Source organism: Stegostoma tigrinum, chromosome 3 (assembly GCF_030684315.1).
Source record: "Stegostoma tigrinum isolate sSteTig4 chromosome 3, sSteTig4.hap1, whole genome shotgun sequence".
NCBI classification, from domain to species: Eukaryota; Metazoa; Chordata; class Chondrichthyes; order Orectolobiformes; family Stegostomatidae; genus Stegostoma; species Stegostoma tigrinum.
This window is the reverse complement of record NC_081356.1, coordinates 134,020,951-134,044,340: the sequence shown is the minus strand read 5'-3', so window position 1 is coordinate 134,044,340 and position 23,390 is coordinate 134,020,951. Positions and strand designations below refer to the sequence as shown.

The 23,390-nt window shown below is 45.0% G+C and overlaps 1 protein-coding gene across 3 annotated transcripts in view; it reads right to left on the bottom strand.

Moving 5' to 3' along the window:
* Positions 1-22,413, bottom strand: part of lifra (LIF receptor subunit alpha a) — a 204,500-nt gene extending 182,087 nt beyond the window's left edge. The window contains exon 1 of one of the 3 annotated variants that reach the window (XM_059644946.1): positions 22,355-22,413. The gene's annotated coding sequence lies outside the window, so the exon portion shown is untranslated. Of the gene's footprint in view, positions 1-22,108; positions 22,304-22,354 lie in introns of those variants that run through there. The other 2 variants (XM_059644947.1, XM_059644949.1) reach the window with 2 other exon arrangements.
* Between the last annotated feature and the right edge of the window lie 977 nt (positions 22,414-23,390).

Here is a 23,390-nt window from a genome sequence, read left to right as displayed (position 1 = left end):
TGGTGTGGCCAGTACAGGCAGTGGCAAAGTTGAATTGGCCCAGCTGCAAAAGATGGCATCAGTAGCTTCGACATTAGTTGGGTCTGGCAAGGTGGTGAGGATTCTCAGCTGGCTCAGGATCAATACATAGATGGATTTTTCTCTTTAAGCTATATCGTTTTCCATTTTTCTTATTCTTAAACAATCAAAATGGTGCTAGATCATGGTTAAAAATGAAAGCTTTTCACTGTATTTTGTTGCTTTTCACTGTAAAATATACAAAGCAATAAATCATTCATAATACAGAAGAAAACATGAAGACAATAACTTAGTAAGAATACATTAACCAAAATTGTTGCAAACTGCTAAACAGAAATGCTGTCATTTATTCCAAGGGAAATGGAATAGCAAAGTAGGGATGTTGTATAAAGCATGGGTCAGTCATGTCTGTAATAATGTGTGCAGTTTTGGTCTCCTTTAAGAAAGGATGGAAATCTGTGAGAAGCAGTTCAGAGAAGATTCTCTCAATTGACGCCTGTGAGAAAGATGGTTACCTCATGAGGGAAGGCTGAACAGAATGGGTCTGTATTCGCTGGAAATTAGCAGAATGAGTGTGATGGGAGTTAGCAGGGTGTATGCTGAAAAGGGGCTTCCCCTTGCAAGAGAGATTCGAACTGGGGGCAAAATTTAAAAATAAGGGGGTCTCCCAATTAAGGCAAAGATTAGAAAGAATTTTTACACTCAGAAGGTCATGAGTCTTTGGAAATCTCTACCCCAAAGAACAATGAACACAGTTGAAGGCAATGGACTAACAAGGGAATCAAAGGTTATGGCAGGTAGGTGGACAAGCATATGGACGTACATGGAATAGTGTAGGTTCGATGGGCTTCAGATTGGTATGACAGGTTGGCACAACATCGAGAGCCGAAGGGCCTGTCCTGTGCTGTAATGTTCTATGTGGCATGTGCAGTTAATGCCACAATCAGATCAGCCATGATGAACGGCCAATTCCTGCACCTAGTTCATATGTTCGTGTGTGTCTCTGTGTGCATACCATAAAATTCCTCACCAAAATTCGCTCAGTCCAATATCGACCCACCCCCAAATAAAATTACATACGATATCTTTTGGACAGCAGGGGAAGGTGGAGGGAAGTAAAATCCTCTTCAAAAGAACTTTTCTTAAATTATGCAGATCCCTTAGAAACACAGAGTTTCCCAATAAGTTGCCTTTGGGACTGCAATCTGCTATGACAGTTATAATCTACAATGATTCACTCGGTATAATTGTAAAATTATAATTCAGTCTCAATTATACTTCCAACTCTTTGTACTTTATTGGCACCACCACATAAATTATTTAGTGAAATTTCCTACGTGATGCACAAGCAGTAAGTGGCTGTAATTTAATTGATGTTCACATAATGTTCAGAAAGCAATCTAAGTTTGCATTGATAGCTTAATTTGTCATGTGACTTCCAATTTTTTTTAAAATCAAGACAGGGTAACCAGGCCTAATGGGAACTGCAGATGCTGGAGAATAGATAACAAAGTGTGGAGCTGGATGAACACAGCAGGCCAAGAAGCATCTCAGGAGCACAAAAGCTGACATTTCGGGCCTAGACCCTTCATCAGAAAAAGCTTTATTTTTGTGAAGGGTCGAGGCCGGAAATGTCAGCTTTTGTACTCCTAAGGATAAACAAGACAACTGCTAAATATTCATTGAAGCATCTAAGCCTCTTAAAACCTTGCTCAGTTCTTAAAAGTGCCTGAATTAAGGATATAAAGCCATAATAGGAAAAGAAGTAGGCCATTCAGCTCCATGATCCTGCTCCACCATTCAACAGAAACATGGCTGATCAGCCATTCTTCACATCCACGTTCCTACTTTTTCACCGTAACTGTCCCCTACTGTCAAGGAAGTGTCTCTGCCTTAAAGAAACACAAGGACTCTGCCTCCACAACTCTCTACGACAAGGGATTCCAAAGACTCTCAAGCTCAGAAGAAATTCCTCATCTCAGTCTTAAATTGCCACCCCTTTATTGTGAACATTGCCCTCTGTTCGTTGACTCTCTCATGACAGGTAACATCCTCTCAGCATTTACCCTGTTAAACCGCTTAAGAATCCTAAATGTTTCAATGAAATCACCTCTCATGCTTCTAAACCCCAACCAGTTTTGCCATTCCCCATAAAATAATTCCTTCACACTAGGGATCACACTAGTGAACATTTTCTAAACTGCCTCCAATAAATTAATATCCGAGTGGCAGGGTGGCTTAGTGGTTAGCACTGCTGTCTCACAGCGCCAGGGACATGGGATCGATTCCACTCTGAAGCAACTATCTGTGTTGAGTGTGCACATTCTCCCGGTGTATATGTGGGTTTCCACTGGGTACTCCAGTTTGCTCCTGCAGTCCAACAATGTGCAGATTAGGTGGGTTGGCCACGCTAAATTGCCTGTAGTGTCCAGGGTTGTGTAAATTGGGTGGATCAGCAATGGGAAATGCAAGGTCACAAGGACACAATAGGAGGATGGATCTGGGCAGGATGCTGTTCAGAGGGGCAATGCGCGTTTGTTGGGCTGAATTGACCTCTTTCCATGCTGTAGGGTTTCTATGATGATCCATCCTTAAATAAGGAGACCAAACTGCTCCCAATATGGAGATGTGGTCTCACTAGCACCTTGTACCTGCTGCATCTGCGTGTTAACTTTGTGCTTCCTAAGTAAGTCCACTCAAGTTCGTGTTTTGAAGCTTCCCACTGTTTTCTTTCATATAAATAATAATTGTTCTTTCGCTCTTCCTTCCAGAATGAACAAATTCACATTTTCCCACATTGTATTTATTTGTGAACATTTTGCCCACTTTCTTTACTTATCGATAATTCTCTGCAAACTGTTTGTATCCCCTTCCCAACATGTCTTTCCACCTACTTCAGTGTCATCTACAAATTTCTTCCTTTCTCCAAGTCATTAATAGGAGAAGCAATGGCCAAGTGCTATCAGCGCTGGCCTGTTAAATCCCGAGACCCAGATAACATTCTGGAGACCTGTGTTCAAATGCTGCCACGGCAGATGGTGGAATTTCAATAAAAATACCTGGAATTAAGAATCTAATGATTACCATGAAACCATTGTCAATTGTCAGAAAACCCATCTGGTTCACTAACATCCTCCAGGGAAGGAAACTTCTATCCTTATCTGGTCTGGCCTACATGTGCCTCCAGCAATGTGGTTGACTCTGTACTGCCCTTGGGCAATTAGGGATGGACAATAAATGCTGCCTAGCCAGTGATGTCCTCATATCATTAATGAATAAAGAAAAAGGTATACATTGTAAACAGTTGCAGTCCTAGCACTGATCCCTGTGTAAATCCACTAGTTTAAGTTTCCATCCTGAAATGAAACTCCTTACCTGCTGTCGTTAATGTGGTTCTGAGGAAAGGTCTCCAGACCCGAAACATGAACTCTGATTTTTTCTTCACAGATGCTACGAGACCCGCTGAGGTTTTCAAGCAACGTTGTTTTTGCTCCTTATCCCCACTTGCTGTTTCCTACCCATTGGCCAATTCTCCATTCATGCCAATATACTGTCTCTTAATTTACAACTCAGCCTTTTGAGGTAACTTGTCAAATGCCTTCATCAGACACTTGTTGTTTGAAAACCAAAGTGGTTGAGCAGGAGAAAATCAATTATACTGACATGATATGAAGACTGTCGTTGAGAAGGGAGAGTTCAAATCTCACCATAACAAGTTCTGAACTTAAGTTGAATGCAACTTATACTTTAAGAGGTGACACCAAAGAACAAAGAAATTTGCAGCACAGTATCAGGATCTTCAGCCCTCTAACCCTGCGTCAATCCAGATCCTTTATCTAAACCTGTCGCCTATTTTCCAAGGATCTGTATCCCTCTGCTCCCTGACCAATAGTGTATCTGTCCAGATACATCGTAAATGACACTATCATGCCCGCCTCTACCACCTCCCCTCGCAATATGTTCCAGACACCCACCACCCTCTGTGTAAAGAACTTCCCATGCATATCTCCCTTAAATGTTTCCCCTCTCACCTTGAAATTGTGACCCCTAGTAATTGAGTCTACCACTCTGGGGAAAAAGCTTCTTGTTATCCACCTTGTCTATACCCCTTATGATTTTGTAGACCTCAATCAGGCCCCCCGCCAACCTCCATCTTTCTAATGTAAATAATCCTAATCTACTCAACTTCTCTTCACAGCTAGCGCCCACCAGGCCAGGCAACATCCTGGTGAACCTCCTCTGCACCCTCTCCAAAGCATCCAAATCCTTTTGGTAATGTGGCAACCAGAACTGAAAGCAGAACACTAAGATGAGGCATTCCACTCCCGCACCCAATTCCTCTGCCTCCGCCGCATCTGCTCCCACGATGAGGCATTCCACTTCCGCACATCCCAGATGTCCAAGTTCTTCAAGGACCGCAACTTTCCCCCCACAGTGCTCGAGAACGCCCTTGACCGCGTCTCCCGCATTTCCCGCGACACATCCCTCACAACCCCCCCGCCGCCACAACCGCCCAAAGAGGATCCCCCTCGTTCTCACACACCACCCCACCAACCGCCGGATACAACGCATCATCCTCTGACACTACCGCCATCTACAATCCAACCCCACCACTCCAGACATTTTTCCATCCCCACTCTCGTCTGCTTTCCGGAGAGACAACTCTCTCCATGACTCCCTTGTTCGCTCCACACTGCACTCCAACCCCACCACACCCGGCACCTTCCCCTGAAACCGCAGGAAATGCTACACTTGCCCCCACGCCTCCTCCCTCACCCCTATCCCAGGCCCCAAGATGACTTTCCATATTAAGCAGAGGTTCACCTGCACATCTGCCAATGTGGTACACTGTATCCAATGTACCCGGTGTGGCTTCCTCTACATTGGAGAAACCAAGCGAAGGCTTGGGGACCGCTTTGCAGAACACCTCCGCTCGGTTCGCAATAAACAACTGCACCTCCCAGTCGCGAACCATTTCAACTCCCCCTCCCATTCTTTAGATGACATGTCCATCATGGGCCTCCTGCAGTGCCACAATGATGCCACCCAAAGGTTGTAGGAACAGCAACTCCTATTCCGCTTGGGAACCCTGCAGCCCAATGGTATCAACGTGGACTTCACCAGCTTCAAAATCTCCCCTTCCCCCACTGCATCCCAAAACCAGCCCAGCTCATCCCCTCCCCCCACTGCATCCCAAAACCAGCCCAGCCTGTCTTCTGCCTCCCTAACCTGTTCTTCCTCTCACCCATCCCTTCCTCCCACCCCAAGCCGCACTTCCATTTCCTACCTACTAACCTCATCCCACCTCCTTGACCTGTCCGTCTTCCCTGGACTGACCTATCCCCTCCCTACCTCCCCACCTATACTCTCCTCTCCACCTATTTTCTTTTCTCTCCATCTTCGGTCCGCCTCCCCCTCTCTCCCTATTTATTCCAGAACCCTCACCCCATCCCCCTCTCTGATGAAGGGTCTAGACCCGAAATGTCGGCTTTTGTGCTCCTGAGATGCTGCTGGGCCTGCTGTGTTCATCCAGCCTCACATTTTATTATCTTGGATTCTCCAGCATCTGCAGTTCCCATTATCACAGCAGTACACTAAATGTGATCGAAACAAAGTCCGAGATAACTGTAACATGACCTGCCAACTCTTGTACTCAATACCCCGTCCGATGAATGAAAACATGCCATATGCCTTCTTGACCACTCTTTCCACCTGCTTTGCCACCTTCAGGGTACAATGGACCTGAACACCCAGATCTCTCTGTGTATCAATTTTCCCCAGGGCTTTTCTCTTTACCATACAGTTCACTCTTGAATGGGACCTTCCAAACTGCACCGCCTTGTATTTGCCTGGATTGAACTCTATCTGCCATTTCTAGCTCACACGAGGGGTCATAGTTTTAAGCTGGTTGGAGGAAAGTATAGAGGGGATGTCAGAGGCAGGTTCTTTACACAGAGAGTTGAGAGAGCATGGAATGCATTGCCAGCAGCAGTTGTGGAAGCAAGGTCATTGGGGACATTTAAGAGACTGCTGGACATGCATATGGTCACAGAAATTTGAGGATGCATACGTGAGGATCAATGGTCGGCACAACATCGTAGGCTGAAGGGCCTGTTCTGTGCTGTACTGTTCTATGTTCTATGTTCTATTTCTCTGCCGAACTCTCCAATCCATCTATATTCTGCTGTATTTTCCGACAGTCACCTTCATGATCTGCTACTCCACCAATCTTAGTGTCATCTGCAAACTTGCCAATCAGACCATCTACACCTTCCTCCAGATCATTTATGTATATCACAAACACCAGTGGTCCCAACACGGATCTCTGTGGAACATCACTGGTCACAGTTCTCCATTTTGAGAAACTCTCTGTCTCCTGTTGCCCAGCCAGTTCTCTATCCATCTAGCTAGTACACCCTGTATCCCATGCAACTTCACTTTCTCCATCAGCCTACCATGGGGAACATTATCAAATGCCTAACTCAAGTCCATGTATATGACATCTGCAGCCCTTCCCTCATCTATCAGCTTTGTCACTTCCAGAAAAGAGCCATGAAAAATATCTAATATGAACTAGTTTTCTGATGCCCTTCAGACATCAAACAATTTCCTAGATAACAAAGTGTGAAGCTGGATGAACACAGCAGGCCAAGCAGCATCTCAGGAGCACAAAAGCTGACGTTTCCTGCCTAGACCCTTCATCAGAGAGGGGGATGGGGCGAGAGTTCTGAAATAAATAGGGAGAGGCAGACCGAAGATGGATAGAGGAGAAGAGAGGTGGAGAGGAGAGTATAGGTGGGGAGGTAGGGAGGGGATAGGTCAGTCCAGGGAAGACAGACGAGGTGAAGGAGGCGGGATGAGGTTAGTAGGTGGGAAATGGAGGTGCGGCTTGACGTGGGATGAGGGGATAGGTGAGAGGAAGAGCAGGTTAGGGAGGCAGGGACGAGCTGGGCTGCTTTTGGGATGCAGTAGCGGGAGGGGATAAGCTGGGCTGGTTGTGAGATGCAGTGGGGAGGGGAGGGGAGATTTTGAAGCTGGAGAAGTCCACATTGATACCATTGGGCTGCAGGGTTCCCAAGCAGAATATGAGTTGCTGTTCCTGCAGCCTTCGGATGGCATCATTGTGGCACTGCAGGAGGCCCAGGATGGACATGTCGGCTAAGGAATGGGAGGGGGAGTTAAAATGGTTCGCGACTGGGAGGTGCAGTTGTTTATTGCAAACTGAGTGGAGGTGTTCTGCAAAGCGGTCTTCCACGCTTCCGCTTGGTTTCCCCAAAGTAGAGGAAGTCACAACAGGTACAGTGGATACAGTATACCACATTGGCAGATGTGCAGGTGAACAACTGCTTGATATGGAAAGTCATCTTGGGGCCTGGGATAGGTGTGAGGGACGTGGTGTGGGGGCAAGTGTAGCACTTCCTGCGGTTGCAGGGGAAGGTGCCAAGTGTGGTGGGCTTGGAGGGGAGTAAGGAGCGGACAAGGGAGTCACAGAGAGAGTGGTCTCTCCGGAAGGCAGACAAGGGTGGGGATGGAAAAATGTCTTGAGTGGTGGGGTTGGATTGTAGATGGCGGAAGTGTCAGAGGATGATGCGTTGTATCCGGAGGTCGGTGGGGTGGTATGTGAGAACAAGGGGGATTCTCTTTGGGCGGTTATTGCAGGGGCGGAGTGTGAGGGATGTGTTGCGGGAAATGCGGGAGACACGGTCGAGGGCATTCTCGATCACTGGGGGGGGGGGGGGGGGGGGAATTTGCAGTCCTTGAAGAATGCGCTCACCTGGGATGTGCGGGAGTGGAATGCCTCATCCTGGGAGCAGATACAGTGGTGGTGAAGGAATTGGATATCGGGGATGGAATTTTTGCAGGAGGGTGGGTGGGAGGAGGTGTATTCTAGGTAGCTGTGGGAGTCGGTGGGCTTGAAATGGACATCAGTTTCTAGCTGATTGCCTGAGATGGAGACTGAGAGGTCCAGGAAGGTGAGGGATGTGTTGGAGATGGCCCAGGTGAATTCGAGGTTGGGGTGGAAGGTGTTGGTGAAGTGGGTGAACTGTTTGAGCTCCTCTTGGGAGCAAGAGGTGGCGCCAATGCAGTCATCAATGTAACGGAGGAAGTGGTGGGGTTTGGGGCCAGTGTCAGTGTGGAAGAGGGACTGTTCCACTTAACCTACAAAGAGGCAGGCATAGCTTGGGCCCATGCGGGTGCCCATGGCCACCCCCTTTGTCTGTAGGAAGTGGGAGGAGTCGAAAGAGAAGTTGTTGAGGGTGAGGACGCGTTCGGCTAGGCGGATGAGGGTGTCGGTGGAGGGGGACTGGTCGGGCTGTGGGACAGGAAGAAGCGGAGGGCCTTGAGGCCATCTGAATGAGGAATGCAGGTGTATAGGGACTGGACATCCATGGTGAAAATGAGGGGTTGGGGACCAGGGAATTGGAGCTACTGGAGGAGGTGGAGGGCATGGGTGGTGTCACCAACATAGGTGGGGAGTTCCTGGACCAAGGGGGAAAAAACGGAGTCATGATAGGTGGAGAAGAGTTCGGTGGGGCAGGGGCAGGTGGAGACAATAGGTCGACCAGGGCAGGCGGGTATGTGGATTTTGGGAAGGTGATAGAAGCGGGCAATGCGGGGTTGGGAAACAATACGGTTGGAGGCTGTGGGTGGGAGAACACCTGAGGTGATGACGTCATGGATGGTATTGGAGCTGATGGTTTGGTGCTCGGGGGTGGGGTCATAATCAAGGGAGCGGTAGGTGGTGGTGGTGTCGGAGAGTTGGCGTTTGGCCTCGGCGATGCAGAGGTCAGAAACAAACAATTTCCTATGTTTCTTTTAAATTTATTCGTAGAATGTGGGCATTGTTGACTGGCCAGCATTTGTTGCCCACCCCGTTTGCCCTTGAGAAGGTGATGGTGAGTTGCTTTCTTGAACTACTGCAGTCCACGCGTGATAGGTAGATTTACAACGTCACTAAGGAGAGAATTTCAGGATTTTGAGCTAGCGACACTGAACTAACTGCAATATATTGTGGCAGCTCAGTGTTTAGAATTGCTGCCTCATGACACTAGGAACCCTGGTTGGCTTCACCCTCGGGCAACAGTCCATGTGGAGTTTGCACATTCTTCCTGCATCGGCACCCAGTTCCTCAGGGTGCTCTGGTTTTCTCCTGTGTCAAGGCAGCCTTCCATCATACTCCTGACATATTGCTTGTAGATGATGAATAGGCTTCAAGGAATGAGGACTGCAGTACTGCTAGCCTCTAATTTGCTCTTGTAGCCAGTGTTTGTGTGGTGAATCCAGTTGAACCTCTGCTCAATAGTAACCCTCAGGACATTGATAGTGGGGCATTCAGAGACCATCACACCATGGAATGTCAAGGGACAATGGTCAGATTGTCTCTTACTGCTCGGGGATTTATCTGGCATTTGTGTGGCAAATTGTTGCTTGCCACTTGACAGCTCAACCCTGTATATTATTTAGATCATGTTGCATTTGAACGTGGACTACAATTATCAATTGCACATCTCCACTTCTGACCTTATAATGGAAGGAAGGTCATTCATGAGGCAGTTGAAGATGGCTGGGCCTAGGACACTACCTTGGGAACTCCTGCAGAGATGTCCTGGAGTTGAGAGTGATCTCCAATAACCATAGCTATCTTCCTAAGCATAAGGTATGGCTCTAACCAGATTTGTCTTAATCATCGTTCCAGTCCTCTTAAAATGGTCTTTGGCCTACCAAGAAGAAACAATTAATACTGCTTTGTCATCCCAGAAACGCATTTTTAAACAAAGTAGTAGCTATGTGGTATATTTTTTTAAAAAGGGATATGACTGGTTAGCCAAGCTCCAGTGTTCTGAATGCATGCCAAAATAATGTACTCCATTACCATCCCACTTTGCAAGAAAACAATGGGCATATTACTAATACATTGACCCAGAAGCTAGTTACAGCGTCATCACTTAAGTTCTGGTGTATATCACTAAAGATAAGAGAAAGAATAAGAAATGCAAACCTTTGTAATATGTCATAATTGGCAGTATTAAAAAAATCCATTTTTAAATATTGCAGCGACAGAGTCAGTACAACATAATGACCCAGATACACAGTGTACATACAATATAGGAGTCACAGTATAGCAGTAGTTTTCCCCTTAAAAAGTAAAAGATTACGCTGTGAAGCAAGCATCATTTTAAAATGACAGACAGTCCATTCAGCACAGTTTATCAATGCTGGTGCTCATGCTCCACACAAGCCTCCTCCCATTCTAAATGAAGTAGAATGGGAGGAGGCTTGCTTTGATGAAGGGTCTAGGCCCGAAACGTCAGCTTTTGTGCTCCTAAGATGCTGCTTGGCCTGCTGTATTCATCCAGCTCCACACTTTGTTATCTTGGATTCTCCAGCATCTGCAGTTCCCATCATCTCTGATCACAATTTTATTTGCCTGAGTAATGGCTCTTGGCAGGAAGTTCCACATTTTAACTGTTCTCTGGGTAAAAAAGCTTCTCTCCTGAATTCCTTATTGGATTTAATTCAGACTAGCTTATAACATCAAGCTTTGGCACTCAAGTGGAATACATCTCCAGCTTCCATATAAACACTTTTCATGATCTTAAAGAATTCAATTTCTACAAGAGAGAGGGAAACAGTTTTCAGACTTATTAAAAAGACACTAACTAAAACAGAGAAATATCACCCAGAAGTGGCAACTATTGATCCTATTAGCAATTCCGTAAGGGCAACTGTTTTATCAAGCAGAGTTTCTCATGTAGAGTCTGGGTGCATTCTCAGAGATAAACTGATGAGTACAGGAAGGTGAAATGCAAAATTGCTTTATTTTGAATTGTTCTCTCAAAACAATCAGCACTTGGGGCAAATGGCTTCCTTCTGTGCTCGGACTGCTTTGGTCTCACTACAGGACAACAGCTACTGGACACATGAAAGGGTAGCTGATTTTTTTTCACTGTCACGTGTGCAGAGGTACAGTGAAAATGTTGTCTTATATGCTTTACAGGCAGATCATACTATACGAGTGCATCAGGGTAACAGAACAGATGCTGGATACAATGTTACAGATGCTAAGGGGTTTCCAAGAGATCAACATAACATTTGGGAAGTACATTCAAATGTTAAATTGCGATCTCGCTACACCATCTCTGCAGCTGTAACACTGTATTCTGCATTTTGTTCTGCCACCCTGAAGCACTTCGTGTTGCACAATCTGCCTGTATAGCACGCAAAACAATACTGTTCACTGCATCTCGTGAGATGTTAATGGGTTAACATCCCATGAATTGTTATGCTCCTTCTCTCCTCATACAGGGGTACATGAACACTGTCTCAACTTCCTGCCCAAATAGGATTGTATGTGAAACATCTATAGGGGTGTGAAAATTTGTAAAAACAAATGGCATTAGGCTCTGTAATCTTTATGGCTCTACCCACACGGCTGCCTAACCCTGTTCCCGCTGAGATGGCCAGGTCAGTGACCTTTGATCAAGCCAGGCAGTTGGCACCATTTGAAATTGCATCCTGTCGTTATCATACACTTTGTGACGATCAAAGCTGTCTCCTGTTCTCAGATATAGTACTTGTTAGCGAGTTGAGAAGATTTGCAGCTCAGGTTGAGGTTCTGGATGTGAGTTTGCTCGCTGAGCTGGAAGGCTTCGTCGGAGGCTCACTGATGATGTTACGTAGTTTGGTGACGAAACATCTGAAAATGAACCTTCCAGCTCAGCGAGCAAACTCACATCCATATAGTACTTGTTTATGTATCGGCCAATACCAAGGGTATAAAAGCAGGCACTGTGCCCTGTTTGGGAAGAATCACTCAAGATACTCAGCACTCTGTGCCGGGTCGCATACAGCGATCCTCCACAGCTTGTACTTGCTTAATAATAAAGGGTTGTGCTTTTGTAACCAGGTCAGTGTCTCGCTCTTGCATCAAGTCCGTGAGAGTCTCTGAAAAATGAACCTAACACTCGTATACGTTCCATCAAGAAATCAGTCCATTCAAAAGTTTGACAACAGCAGGGAAGAAACTGCGCTTGAATCTGCTCATATGTGGATACAGACTTTTATACTGTCTGCCCAATGGAAGAGAGTATGATTATGTTCGTTGTTTTCCTGGTGCGATGTGATGTACAGATAGACTCAAAGCATAATGGACTGGATGGTGTCCACAATGCTATAGATTCTTTCAATCTTGTAAACAGCAGTTGCCATACCATGCTGTGATGAATCCAGATAGGATGCTTTCTATGGCGCATCTATAAAAATTTGTCTGTGTTATTACGGACATGCCAAATTTCATGAGCCGCCTGAGAAACTAAGGTGTTGCTGTGTGTGTATAAGGAGTATAGTTGACGTCTGAGTCTGCAGTATTATGGGGATGGTGTTGAGGATTACCGTGGAGGTGTTGTCATCTATCCTTACCGACCATAGCCTGTTGGTCAGGAACTCGAGAATCCAGTTACAGAGAGTGGGAGCAGAGATCTCGGTCCCAGAGCATGGAGATGAGTTGGCTAGGAATTATGGCAGATGACCACTTGTTTCAAAATCTTCATTATAACTGCAACTCTGATTCATATTATTCTTGACATGTACACCACATTATTGACCTGTATTGGTAGACAGGGAATTTAGTCTATAACATGGCCAATACAGACATCTTTCTTCAGTAGGAATAAGATTTCCACCCATCTGCTTCTGGAATGCACCTCTACAAAGTAAGCATTGAAGGCGATGCAGTGATCTGTGTCAAGGTTCATGCCAAGTTGTTCCCTAACGCGGGGCTGTGTGCTCTCTGGGCTGCTCCGAAAGGCACACAAGACAAACATCAACGCTGATAAAGGACTATGAAATCTGTGAAATATGTTCTTTGGTCTGCTTCAACTGAGTACTGTGCTTGGATTCACAAGAATGGTTTCAGGGATGAGTGATGTAGATAGACTGGAGATGTTGGCACTGTTTCCCTTGAAGAAGGCTGACAGGAAATCCAATAGAGATGCTGAAAACCACAAGGGGTCCAGAGGGAATAAGTGCTCTCACTCATGGAAGGATCAGGAACAAGACAGAACAGACTTAAGGTAATTTGCAAAAGGAGGAGTAACAGAAGAAAATCTGATGGAGGTACACAAGTTGGTCTGGTTACCATGGTGTAATGGCGAGCACACTGGTTTCTGAGCACTGTGATCCAAGTTCAAATCTGGATGCAGCCTATTTCTTGGTCAGATTAGTGCTGAGCCTTGGAAAATCTTTTTATTGGGGCAGCACAATGGCTCAGTGGTTAGCGCTGCTGCCTCAAAGCGCCAGGGACCCGGGTTCAATTCCACCCTTGGGTGACTGTCTGTGTGGAGTTTCCACATTCTCCCTGTGTCTGGCCTATGGGAGGAAATCCACGCAAAGATGTGCAGGTTAGGTGGAGTGGCTAAATTGCCCGTAGTGTTCAGGGGTCTGTAGATTAGGTGGGTAAAAGGGGAATGGGTCTGAGTGGGATGCACCAAGGATCAGTGAAGGCTTGTTGGGCCAAAGGGCCTGTTTCCACACTATAGGGGTTCTAATTCTGAATTCTAAGGTGCAATCAAAACATTTCAGGCAGAATTGGATTATTCTTTGAAAAGGAAGGACACAACAAGGTATGGAGAAAGAGCAGTAGAATGACAGTAGATGACTTGCTCCTTCAGAGACACAAGCATTACACGATCAGCCGAAGGCCTCCTCCTTTGCAGCAACCATTCTGTGATCCTAAACATTGTCTTGGCTCTTGGAATGTGCCAGTCTACAAAGTCAGGGTAGAATATAGCACTTGCAGCACCTTCAGCTGTGCTATGCATAACACAAAATACATACAGTGCAAATATAACCAATACATGAAATACACATGTGCAAATATAAAAGTATCACTGTGTTCTGAGGCATCTCAGAGTGCTACAGACTGTATTGTAACGAACAGTTTATCGCATTTTCTGGTTATGTCAAATATGAATTATTCCTTAATGTACCCTAAAAGCAAGACATTTTGGAAACAAATCAGTACATTCTGTCACCATATCCATGGCAGTCCTGGAAACATGATGGCTGAATGCCATTACCATTGGTGGGAGGTGTTGGCCAAGTAGCATTACCGCTAGACTATTAATCCAGGAATCGAGGTAACATTCTGGGGACACATTCTTGGCAGATGGTGGAATTTGAATTCACTTTAAAAACATCTGGGATTGAGAGTTTAATGATAACCATGAAACTGTTCTAAATTATTTGTGAAACTCATCTGGTTGAAGGAGATAATTAACATCCTTCTTCCTCTACAGAAAGAATACTCCTATCCTTATCTGGTCTTGCTTACATTTTACTCCAGACCCATATGAATCGGTGGCTGACTCTTAATTGCCCTCTGAGCGATTGGGAATGGGCAATAAATGCTGATCCAGCCAGCATTCATCCATTGAATGAATATCAATTATCAACTGAGCTTTTGGGGCTGGCAGGACTTCAATGGCGCTTGTCAAGCAAGGTCATGGATATTTCCCTGCCCAAACCACTACTATCACACACCAAAATCTGCAACAATACAGATTCCAGCAGATATTACACCTCCAGCATGACAAATATTGTCAATAAACATTTTCAAGAAAAAACAGCAGCTGACACCAAAGTCACAAGGACAACCGGATGAAAAAGATCACTCAGTCCATCTGAACCAATTCCTCAACCCTGCCCCTAGCAATTCTGCATCTAATTGCAGGGTTTGTCCCACAAGAAAAGGTGAGACAGGCTAAGCTTTTGCCTGCTGGAGTTTAAGACTAGGACTACTTGATTGAAACATAAAATCCTGAGGGGTATTGACAGGGTAGATGTGGAGCTGATGTTTCCTCTTGTAGGACTACGAAGAATTGGGGGGGTCACTGTTTAAAAATTAGGGGTCACCCATTTAGGAGAGGGGCAAGGCAATATGTTTTCTCTGAGGGTGCTGAGTGTTTTAAATTATTTTCCTGAAACGGGATGGAAACAGAGTCCTTAAGTAATTGTAAAGCATTGATTAGGTTAATTCTTGTTAAGTCAAGGGGTGAAAATTTATCAGGGTAGACAGCAAGTCAGATTTGACATTACAATCTGATCAGCCATGATCTAATTGAAAAGTGCTGCAGGTTCGAGGGGTTGAATAGTCAATTGCTGCTCCTAAATCACATGTTTGTGTGTAATTGTTTTAGAAATGATTGCTGGATTTTTACCTCAATCTGCATACATGCTTCAAGTGTTACCAAACTGTGAGTAAATAATTGAAAAATCTTGGAGAGGACTCAACACTGTTACAATGTTCCACCTGTAACAACTTGAATTATTTATTTCAGAAATGTTTTTCCCAATTCTATGTGCGGGTCACAGGCATCGCTGGCTAGCCAGCATTTGTTGCACATCACTAGTTATACTCAAGAAGGTGGTGGTCAGTTGCCTTCCTGTACTACTGCAGCCATGAGAATAGCTATGGGAAAGCCTAACAAATGGCATACATCATTCACAGATAACAAAGTGTGGAGCTGGATGAACACAGCAGGCCAAGCAGCATCTCAGGAGCACAAAAGCTGACGTTTCGGGCCTACACCCTTCATCAGAGAGACCTCTCTGATGAAGGGTGTAGGCCCGAAACGTCAGCTTTTGTGCTCCTGAGATGCTGCTTGGCCTGCTGTGTTCATCCAGCTCCACACTTTGTTATCTTGGATTCTCCAGCATCTACAGTTCCCTTATTACTGAAACTACATCATTCATACCCTGGATACAGGAAATTCTTGCTCATAGTTGGCAAATCTCACACACAAGTGAACGTAAAGACAAAATTGCAGATATGGTCCATTTAAAACAGAGAAAACTAATATTTTCTAAAAGAAATTCAGCAGGTGGGGCAGCAGAGGAGAAACAAACAAGAGATAACATTTCAATTCCAGTGGCCCTCCTTTAGTATATGCAATTCAGTCCCTTCTTAACAGCACTATGGATGCCTTTACAATAGACCAACAGCAGTGGTTCAAGGAGACAGCTCACTACCAAAACAAAAGATCACCAGACCCAAAGCATTAACTCTGTTCCTTTCCTTCACAGATGCTGCCAGAGCTGCTGAGTTTTTCCAACAACTTTGTTTTTGTTACAGCTCACTACTACCTTCTTAAGGGTAATTAAGGATATATAACACATCCTCTCTGATGAAGGGTCTAGGCCCAAAACATCAGCTTCTGTGCTCCTGAGATGCTGCTTGGCCTGCTGTGTTCATCCAGCTTCACACTTTATTATCTTGGATTCTCCAGCATCTGCAGTTCCCATTATCACTTATATAATACATGTCGGTCTACTCAGTGATGCCTACAGCCTATGCAAAAGAAAATTCTTTCATATATCACTCAAAGGACTCGTGTCTTCAAGCACTGAGGTAACGAGGGCAAAGGCAGTACATCAATCTTGAGTGACCTTAATCTTCATGTAGATTGGGATCATAGAGGAGCACACGAGGAAGAATTCATACAATGTATTCAGGACAGGGGGGTAACAGAGATGGGAAACCTCAACTTTTCAAACATATATGGATGAGCACATGAAATGTTGTAACATTTAAGGCTATGAGCTAAAATGCTGGAATGTGGGATGAGTGTAAATAAGTCTGTAAAGACCTGGTGGGCTGAATAACTCTAAACAATATGTTGTGGATCCAACCAGGCATCTCGCTAATTTGGATCAGGTGATGTACAATGATACAAGTTTCATAAATGATGTCAGAGTAAAAGATCCCCTAGGAAACGGTGACCGTGGCATGGTGGAATTTAGCATTCGGTTTGAGGGGGGGGCAACCTGGAACAGAAACTACTGAGCTATGTTTAAATCACAGTAAATACAAATGACTAACGGCACAGCTGGCTAGAGTGGACTGGGAAAGGAGTTGAGCAGAAAAGATGGTTGAAGAACAATGGCGGACTCTTAATAAAGCAGTTCATGGCTCATTGCAAAGATGGAGGAAGAAGGGTTTAGGATGGCGACAAGCCAACCATTGTTAGCCAGGGAAGTTACTGGTGGTATCAGATTGAACAATCATACAGTGCGGCAAAGATTAGCTAAGAGAGTCGGAAAACTTTTGAAAGCCAATAAAAGATGACCAAGAAAATAATAGAGGTGGATGATAAACTTTGAGTGCAGATTTTCATGCAATATAAAGAACTTCTTAAAATAGATAAGAAGCAAGAGAAATGCCAAAGCGAACATAGACCACTTAGAAACAGAGACTGGGGAAGTATTAAGGAACCAGAAAATGGCAGGAGTTGAATAAATGATCTGCATCAGTCTTTACGCTAAAAGAACTAAAAGTATCAAAAATCAAATATCCCACAGGCATAGGGAGAGGAAATAAATACAAGAACTATCACCAGAGAAAAAAGTGCTACCAAAAGCAATGAGGCTAAAGACTGGCTTGTCTCCTGGCCCTAATGGGATACATCCTTAGATTTTAAAAGAAGGAGCGACAGCATTAGTGGATACACTGATAGTAATTTTTCAAGAATCCTTAGCTTCTCAAAAAGTCCCAGAAAATTAGAAAACTGCCAATATAACATTTTTATTTAAAAAGGGAAGGAGTTAAAATTGCTAAATTTGACTTTTGGCAAAAAGTCAAAGCTTTTATCTTGCATTAACCAGGATCAGGACACAAGCAACAAACTTCAGAAAGGGGACACCAATTTGATACAGCATGATAAGAAGGTGCTCACTGATTAAAGTCATAGCTGGCATTGAGATTCAGTCTTAGTTTTCAGACCTGGCAGGCAGTCGACCTCACCAATCAAAACCATCTTCTGATGCTGTACAAATCAATGTTTCTCTTCTCAAGTTTGAGGTATCTTGGTCCTGGTGAAAACAAGGCAAACATTGACTTTTTGTCTTGTTTAGCAATTTTTAAATATCTACGTCCCAAAAGAACATATTTCATTTCTTTTCACATTATTTGTCATGGTTAAAAGCTTTAACTATCACAAAAATTATTTTTCAACCCTGCCGATATCTTCTTCCTTGTGAAAAACTGCAGTCCTCCCTCAAACCACAGAAACCCAACCCTGGAAAAGCTGGTGTCAGAATCTTGACTTGAGAGTTACATGGGCCCAGTGGTCTTTAAAATTGCTTCATGCACCATTGTTGCATTGGTGAATCAATTCTAAATCTCAATCCCAAGACTGTAGAGTGAGAACTTCTCCAGATATATGCAAGATAACAGAAACACTGATTCAAACCTTAAGTGCTGTGACAGTTCCATGGTACACAGCCAAACAATACACCAAGGCAAAATGGATCCTCAAAATGAAAGTAACACAAAATATTCAAAAGATTTACAATGCTGTTATGTTGTAAGTTTCAAAAGAACTTTTTCAGTAATCTATGCTGAGGTACTGGGATTCAATCATAGGATCATAGAATAAATCACAGAATCCCTACAGTGTGGAGACAGGCCATTTAACTCATCGAGTCCACACCAGCCCTCCGAAGAGCATCCCAAGACCCAAACCCTACCCTATCCCTGAAACCCTGCTTTTCCCATGGAAATCCACTTAACCTACACATCCCTGGACACAATGGGAAATTTAGCATGGCCAATCCACTTACCCTATGCATCTTGGGGCAGTGGGACAAAACTGGAGTTCCTAGGAGAAACCCAGGCAGACATGGGGAGAATGTGCAAACTCAATACAGGCAACTACCCAAGAGTGAAATAAAACCCGGGTCCTTAGCGCTTTAAGGCAGCAGTGCTAACCATTGAGCCACCATACTGCCCAAATCAATCACTCTAGATTAAGAACAGCAATGCCCAACACCACCAAGTCATCACACTCTAACTACAGGGCCTTTCCATGTGCAATTAAGCTGCTATGTTTCCTGCATTACACAAGTGGCTACACTCAGACTTATCTCATCAGGTACGTGGACTTTGCTGGAGGCAATTTTCAGACTTGGACCCTCTACTGAGAACTTTTAACTAGGAATACAGAGCAAAAACTCTGGCACAACTGCAAGAGATTTGCCAATTACAACCAGAGTTGATCACTCCTCAGTATTAAATGTTCCATGTCAAATCAATATATTTTAAAAGTTGAAAATCTTTATTGCAAGCTTTTTCAGAATGAGGAGAATTACAGATTTTTAACCTTATGCAGAGTTGTGACATGATAGACAGAGAGGAAGTGTTTCCACCTGTTGGCTTGTGGTCATAATTAGGATGTGGACACTACTATATAAAACCCAAACAACATTCAGACTTGAAGATAATAAAATGTGAGGCTGGATGAACACAGCAGGCCAAGCAGCATCTCAACAGCACAAAGGCTGACGTTTCGGCTGCATCAGAGAGGGGGATGGGGTGACGGTTCTGGAATAAATAGGGAGGGGGGGGAGGCGGACCGAAGATGGAGAGCCCTGAGGTTGGTCCGGAGGGAGGAGAGTAACTTCTTCAGGTTAGGCATCCTTGGAAGAGGCTTCGCAGTGAGGTTAAAATTGTATCAGAGATAATGGGAACTGCAGATGCTGGAGAATCCGAGATAATAAAATGTGAGGCTGGATGAACACAGCAGGCCAAGCAGCATCTCAGGAGCACAAAAGCTGATGTTTCGGGCCTAGACCCTTCATCAGAGAGGGGGATGGGGTGAGGGTTCTGGAATAAATAGGAAGAGAGGGGGAGGCGGACCGAAGATGGAGAGCCCTGAGGTTGGTCCGGAGGGAGGAGGCTTGGCCTGCTGTGTTCATCCAGCCTCACATTTTATTATCTTGGATTCTGCAGCATCTGCAGTTCCCATCATCTCTGATACAATTTTAACCTCACTGTGAAGCCTCTTCCAGGGATGCCTAACCTGAAGAAGTTACCATCCTCCTTCCGGACCAACCTCAGGGCTCTCCATCTTCGGTCTGCCTCCCCCTCTCTCCCTATTTATTCCAGAACCCTCACCCCATCCCCTTCTCTGATGAAGGGTCTAGGCCCGAAACGTCAGCTTTTGTGCTCCTGAGATGCTGCTTGGCCTGCTGTGTTCATCCAGCCTCACATTTTATTATCTTGGATTCTCCAGCATCTGCAGTTCCCATTATCTCTGATACAACATTCAGACTTGTGCTGATGTGTGGCTTGAACATTAGCTGCCACTTAATTGCCAGACAGTGACCGTCTCCAATGAAACAATCTAACCGTTTCCCCTTTTGACAGGCCATCATGATCACTAATGTTTTAAAAAATTAATTTATGGGACGTGGGCATCACTGGAACCAGAGGAAGTTAATGAGGTCTTTATTGACTACTTTGTATTCATAAAAGGAGAACGACATGGTGGACGGTAAGTTTTGGGAGAGATTTTATGATGTTCCAGGGCATATCTACACATAAAAAGTGGTGATATTGGGTGTTTTGACAAGTATAAAGGTACACAAGTCCCCAAGATCAATCCCAGAATACTGAGAGAGACAACAGAAGAAATTGCTGGGGCCTGGTACAAAATCTTTGTATCCTCTTCAGTTAAAGGTCAGGTCCTGGAGGACTCAAGAGTAGCCAATGTTGCTACTCGTTTAACAAGGGCAACAAGAATAATCCAGGAAATTAGAGACCAATGAGCCTTGAGTCAGTGGTCAGGCAATTATTGGAGAAGATTCTTAGGGACAGGATTTACGAGGATTTGGAAAAATATTGACTTATTAGCAGTAGGTAGCATGGTTTTGTGTGGGGAAGGTTTTGTCTCACAAACTCAATTGAATTTTTTGAGGAAGTGACAAAGATTATTGACGAGGGTGGTAGATGGTTATCTACATGGGCCTCAGCAAGCCTTTGCCAAAGTCCCTCACGGCAGGCTGATAGAGGTGGTGAAGTCACATGGGTTCCACAGTGAACTGGTAAGATGGATACAGAACTGGCTTAGTCAAAGACGACAGACAGCACCGACCGACGGAAGGGTGATTTTGTGACTGGAGATGTGACCAGAAGCATCATAAGGTATCAGTGCTGGGATTCCTTTTGTTTGTAGTACATCAGGTTTTCAATAGGCTGGAGACTTGGGCAGAGAAATGGCAGGTGAAATTTAATCCATAGTTATTGAGAGCATTTATGACAAAGATAGATTGTTTCTTGATTAGTATGGGGATCAAAGATTATAGGGAGAAGATATGAGAATTGAAGTGAGAATCATGCCAGCAGTAACCAATGTCATAATTCTGCTCCAGAGACAGTAGGAACTGGCAATGCTGGGGAATCTGAGATGACAAGGTGTACAGCTCGATGAAGACAGCAGGCCAAGCAGCATCAGAGGTGGTGCTTGGCCTGTGTTCATCATAACCACTTGCTGCACCTACATATTGGTCTTCAGCAACCTATCAACAAGGTGACTAGGACCTTTTGTACTCTAAATTTTCCAAACCTCTTGCCATTTAATCGTTTGTACATCTGCTTACCCTACCAAAGTGGATGACCTCACATTCTCCAAATACAGTGTTCTTGTCCAATTACTGAGCCTGTCCAAATCCTCCTAAAAAAAATTTACGCTGTACAAAATAAAAACCGAAAGAACTGCAGATGCTGTAAATCACGAACAAACACAAAGTTGCTGGAAAAGCTCAGCTTCTGAGGAAGGGTTACCGGACCCAAAACGTTAACTTTTTTTCCTTCACGGATACTGCCAGACGTTTGAAGCTTTACCAGCAACATTGTTTTCCCTACACTGTACATTTAGCTAGGGAGGAGACTTGATTGATCAAGACAAGCCTTTCATCAAATTTTTACAACAGCAAATCATGGCGATAACCCTACCTTAATCAGGAAACCACTGATCAGATAAGTAAGTGATTAAACACAAATCCAACCAGAATACTTGGTACCGCATTGATGTGATAACAGTGGATGTAAAAGAGGTAAATTCTCAACTTAACAGGAGGATCCCAACAGGTCAGAAGTTATTCCAATCACACCCTACTATTACTCACCATGACTATAACCAACACATCTTGTAATTTTGGGCATCAGTGCAACTCTCATCAATCTCAGTACGAAAAAAAACTTCAGTACATTTAAACTGTTAAAACACTCTTCCAAATAACTCTGGTGACTTACATGCTAATATTCCACACTCCAGCTCACACATAAAGTTCCCCGTAAATAAATTACGAGATCAGAGCCGCATACGAAACAGTTTCTCGTTCATAATCTATGACTCCGTAAAAACTCCGCCCTCAAATCCAACAGGACAGTTCACTTTGTTGGAAGAATAAAACTTGTCGAAACGTTGGTGGTTTTTATACACAGTTTCGAAAAAGGGGATTTGGGAAATAAAACACGAATTGTTTGGCTCTCACTCACATTCCAGGTGCCTGGCAGCCGCTTTCCCCATGAAGAGTGGGCCGGCCGCCCGCCTGTCCCGGAGTAAACAGCAGACCAGGCCGCCACTCTGTTCCCGGCCTAGGGGAGGGGATCAGTGCGACTCGCGCCGCCGCCACTGCCGCACTGAATGGGAGCGGTCGCGAGCTCAGGGTCGGGGGCGGGTGCGGGAGATCGCCGGCTGGGAGTCGCGCGCCCTGAGAGCGCGCCGCGCGCAAACGCTCAGGATCCGCCGAGCCCCCCCCACCCCGCGACACGGACACGGACAGACCGTGAGAGAGCCGCGCGCCAGGAGGATTTTCAAAGGGCTGAGGTGACCCACAGTCTCACAGGTACCTCACTGAGGGGTTGAGGTGTCTTCAGGAATGGCGGTGTCTTGGGGGTTGGGGGCCGCTGAAGGATTGAGTGTCACTGAGGATTGAGGGCATTTGAGGGATTGAGAGTGTCTAAGGGATTGAGGGTCTCTGACGGATTGAGGGTCACTGAGGTGTTGGGGGTCTCTGAGGGATTGAGGGCCACTGACGTGTTGGGGGTCACTGATGGATTGTGGGCCTCTGAGGGATTGAGGGTCACTGACAGATTGAAGATCTCTGAAGGATTGATGGCCAGTGAAGAATTGAGGGTCACTGAGGGATTGAGAGTCACTGAGGAGTTGAGGGTCTCTGAGGTGTTGGGGGTCACTTAGGAGTTGAGGATGTCTGAGGGGTTGAGGGTCGCTGAGGGTGGAGGGGCACTCAGGGATTGAGGGTTGCTGGGGGATTGAGTGTCACTGAGGGATTGAGGGCGTATGAGGGATTGATGGTGATTGAGGGATTCCCACAGAAGTGGGAAGTTGGGTGTGGACGCTGTGGAGATTGGAGAGGTGCTAAATGATTATTTCTCATCTGTTTTCACTGAGGAACAGGAGAATATTGTAGATGAGATGACTGAGTTACGGGCTACTAGAATTGGAAGGATTAAGGTTAGTAAGGAGGAGGTGTTATCAATTCTAGAAGGTGTGAAGGTAGATAAATCCCCT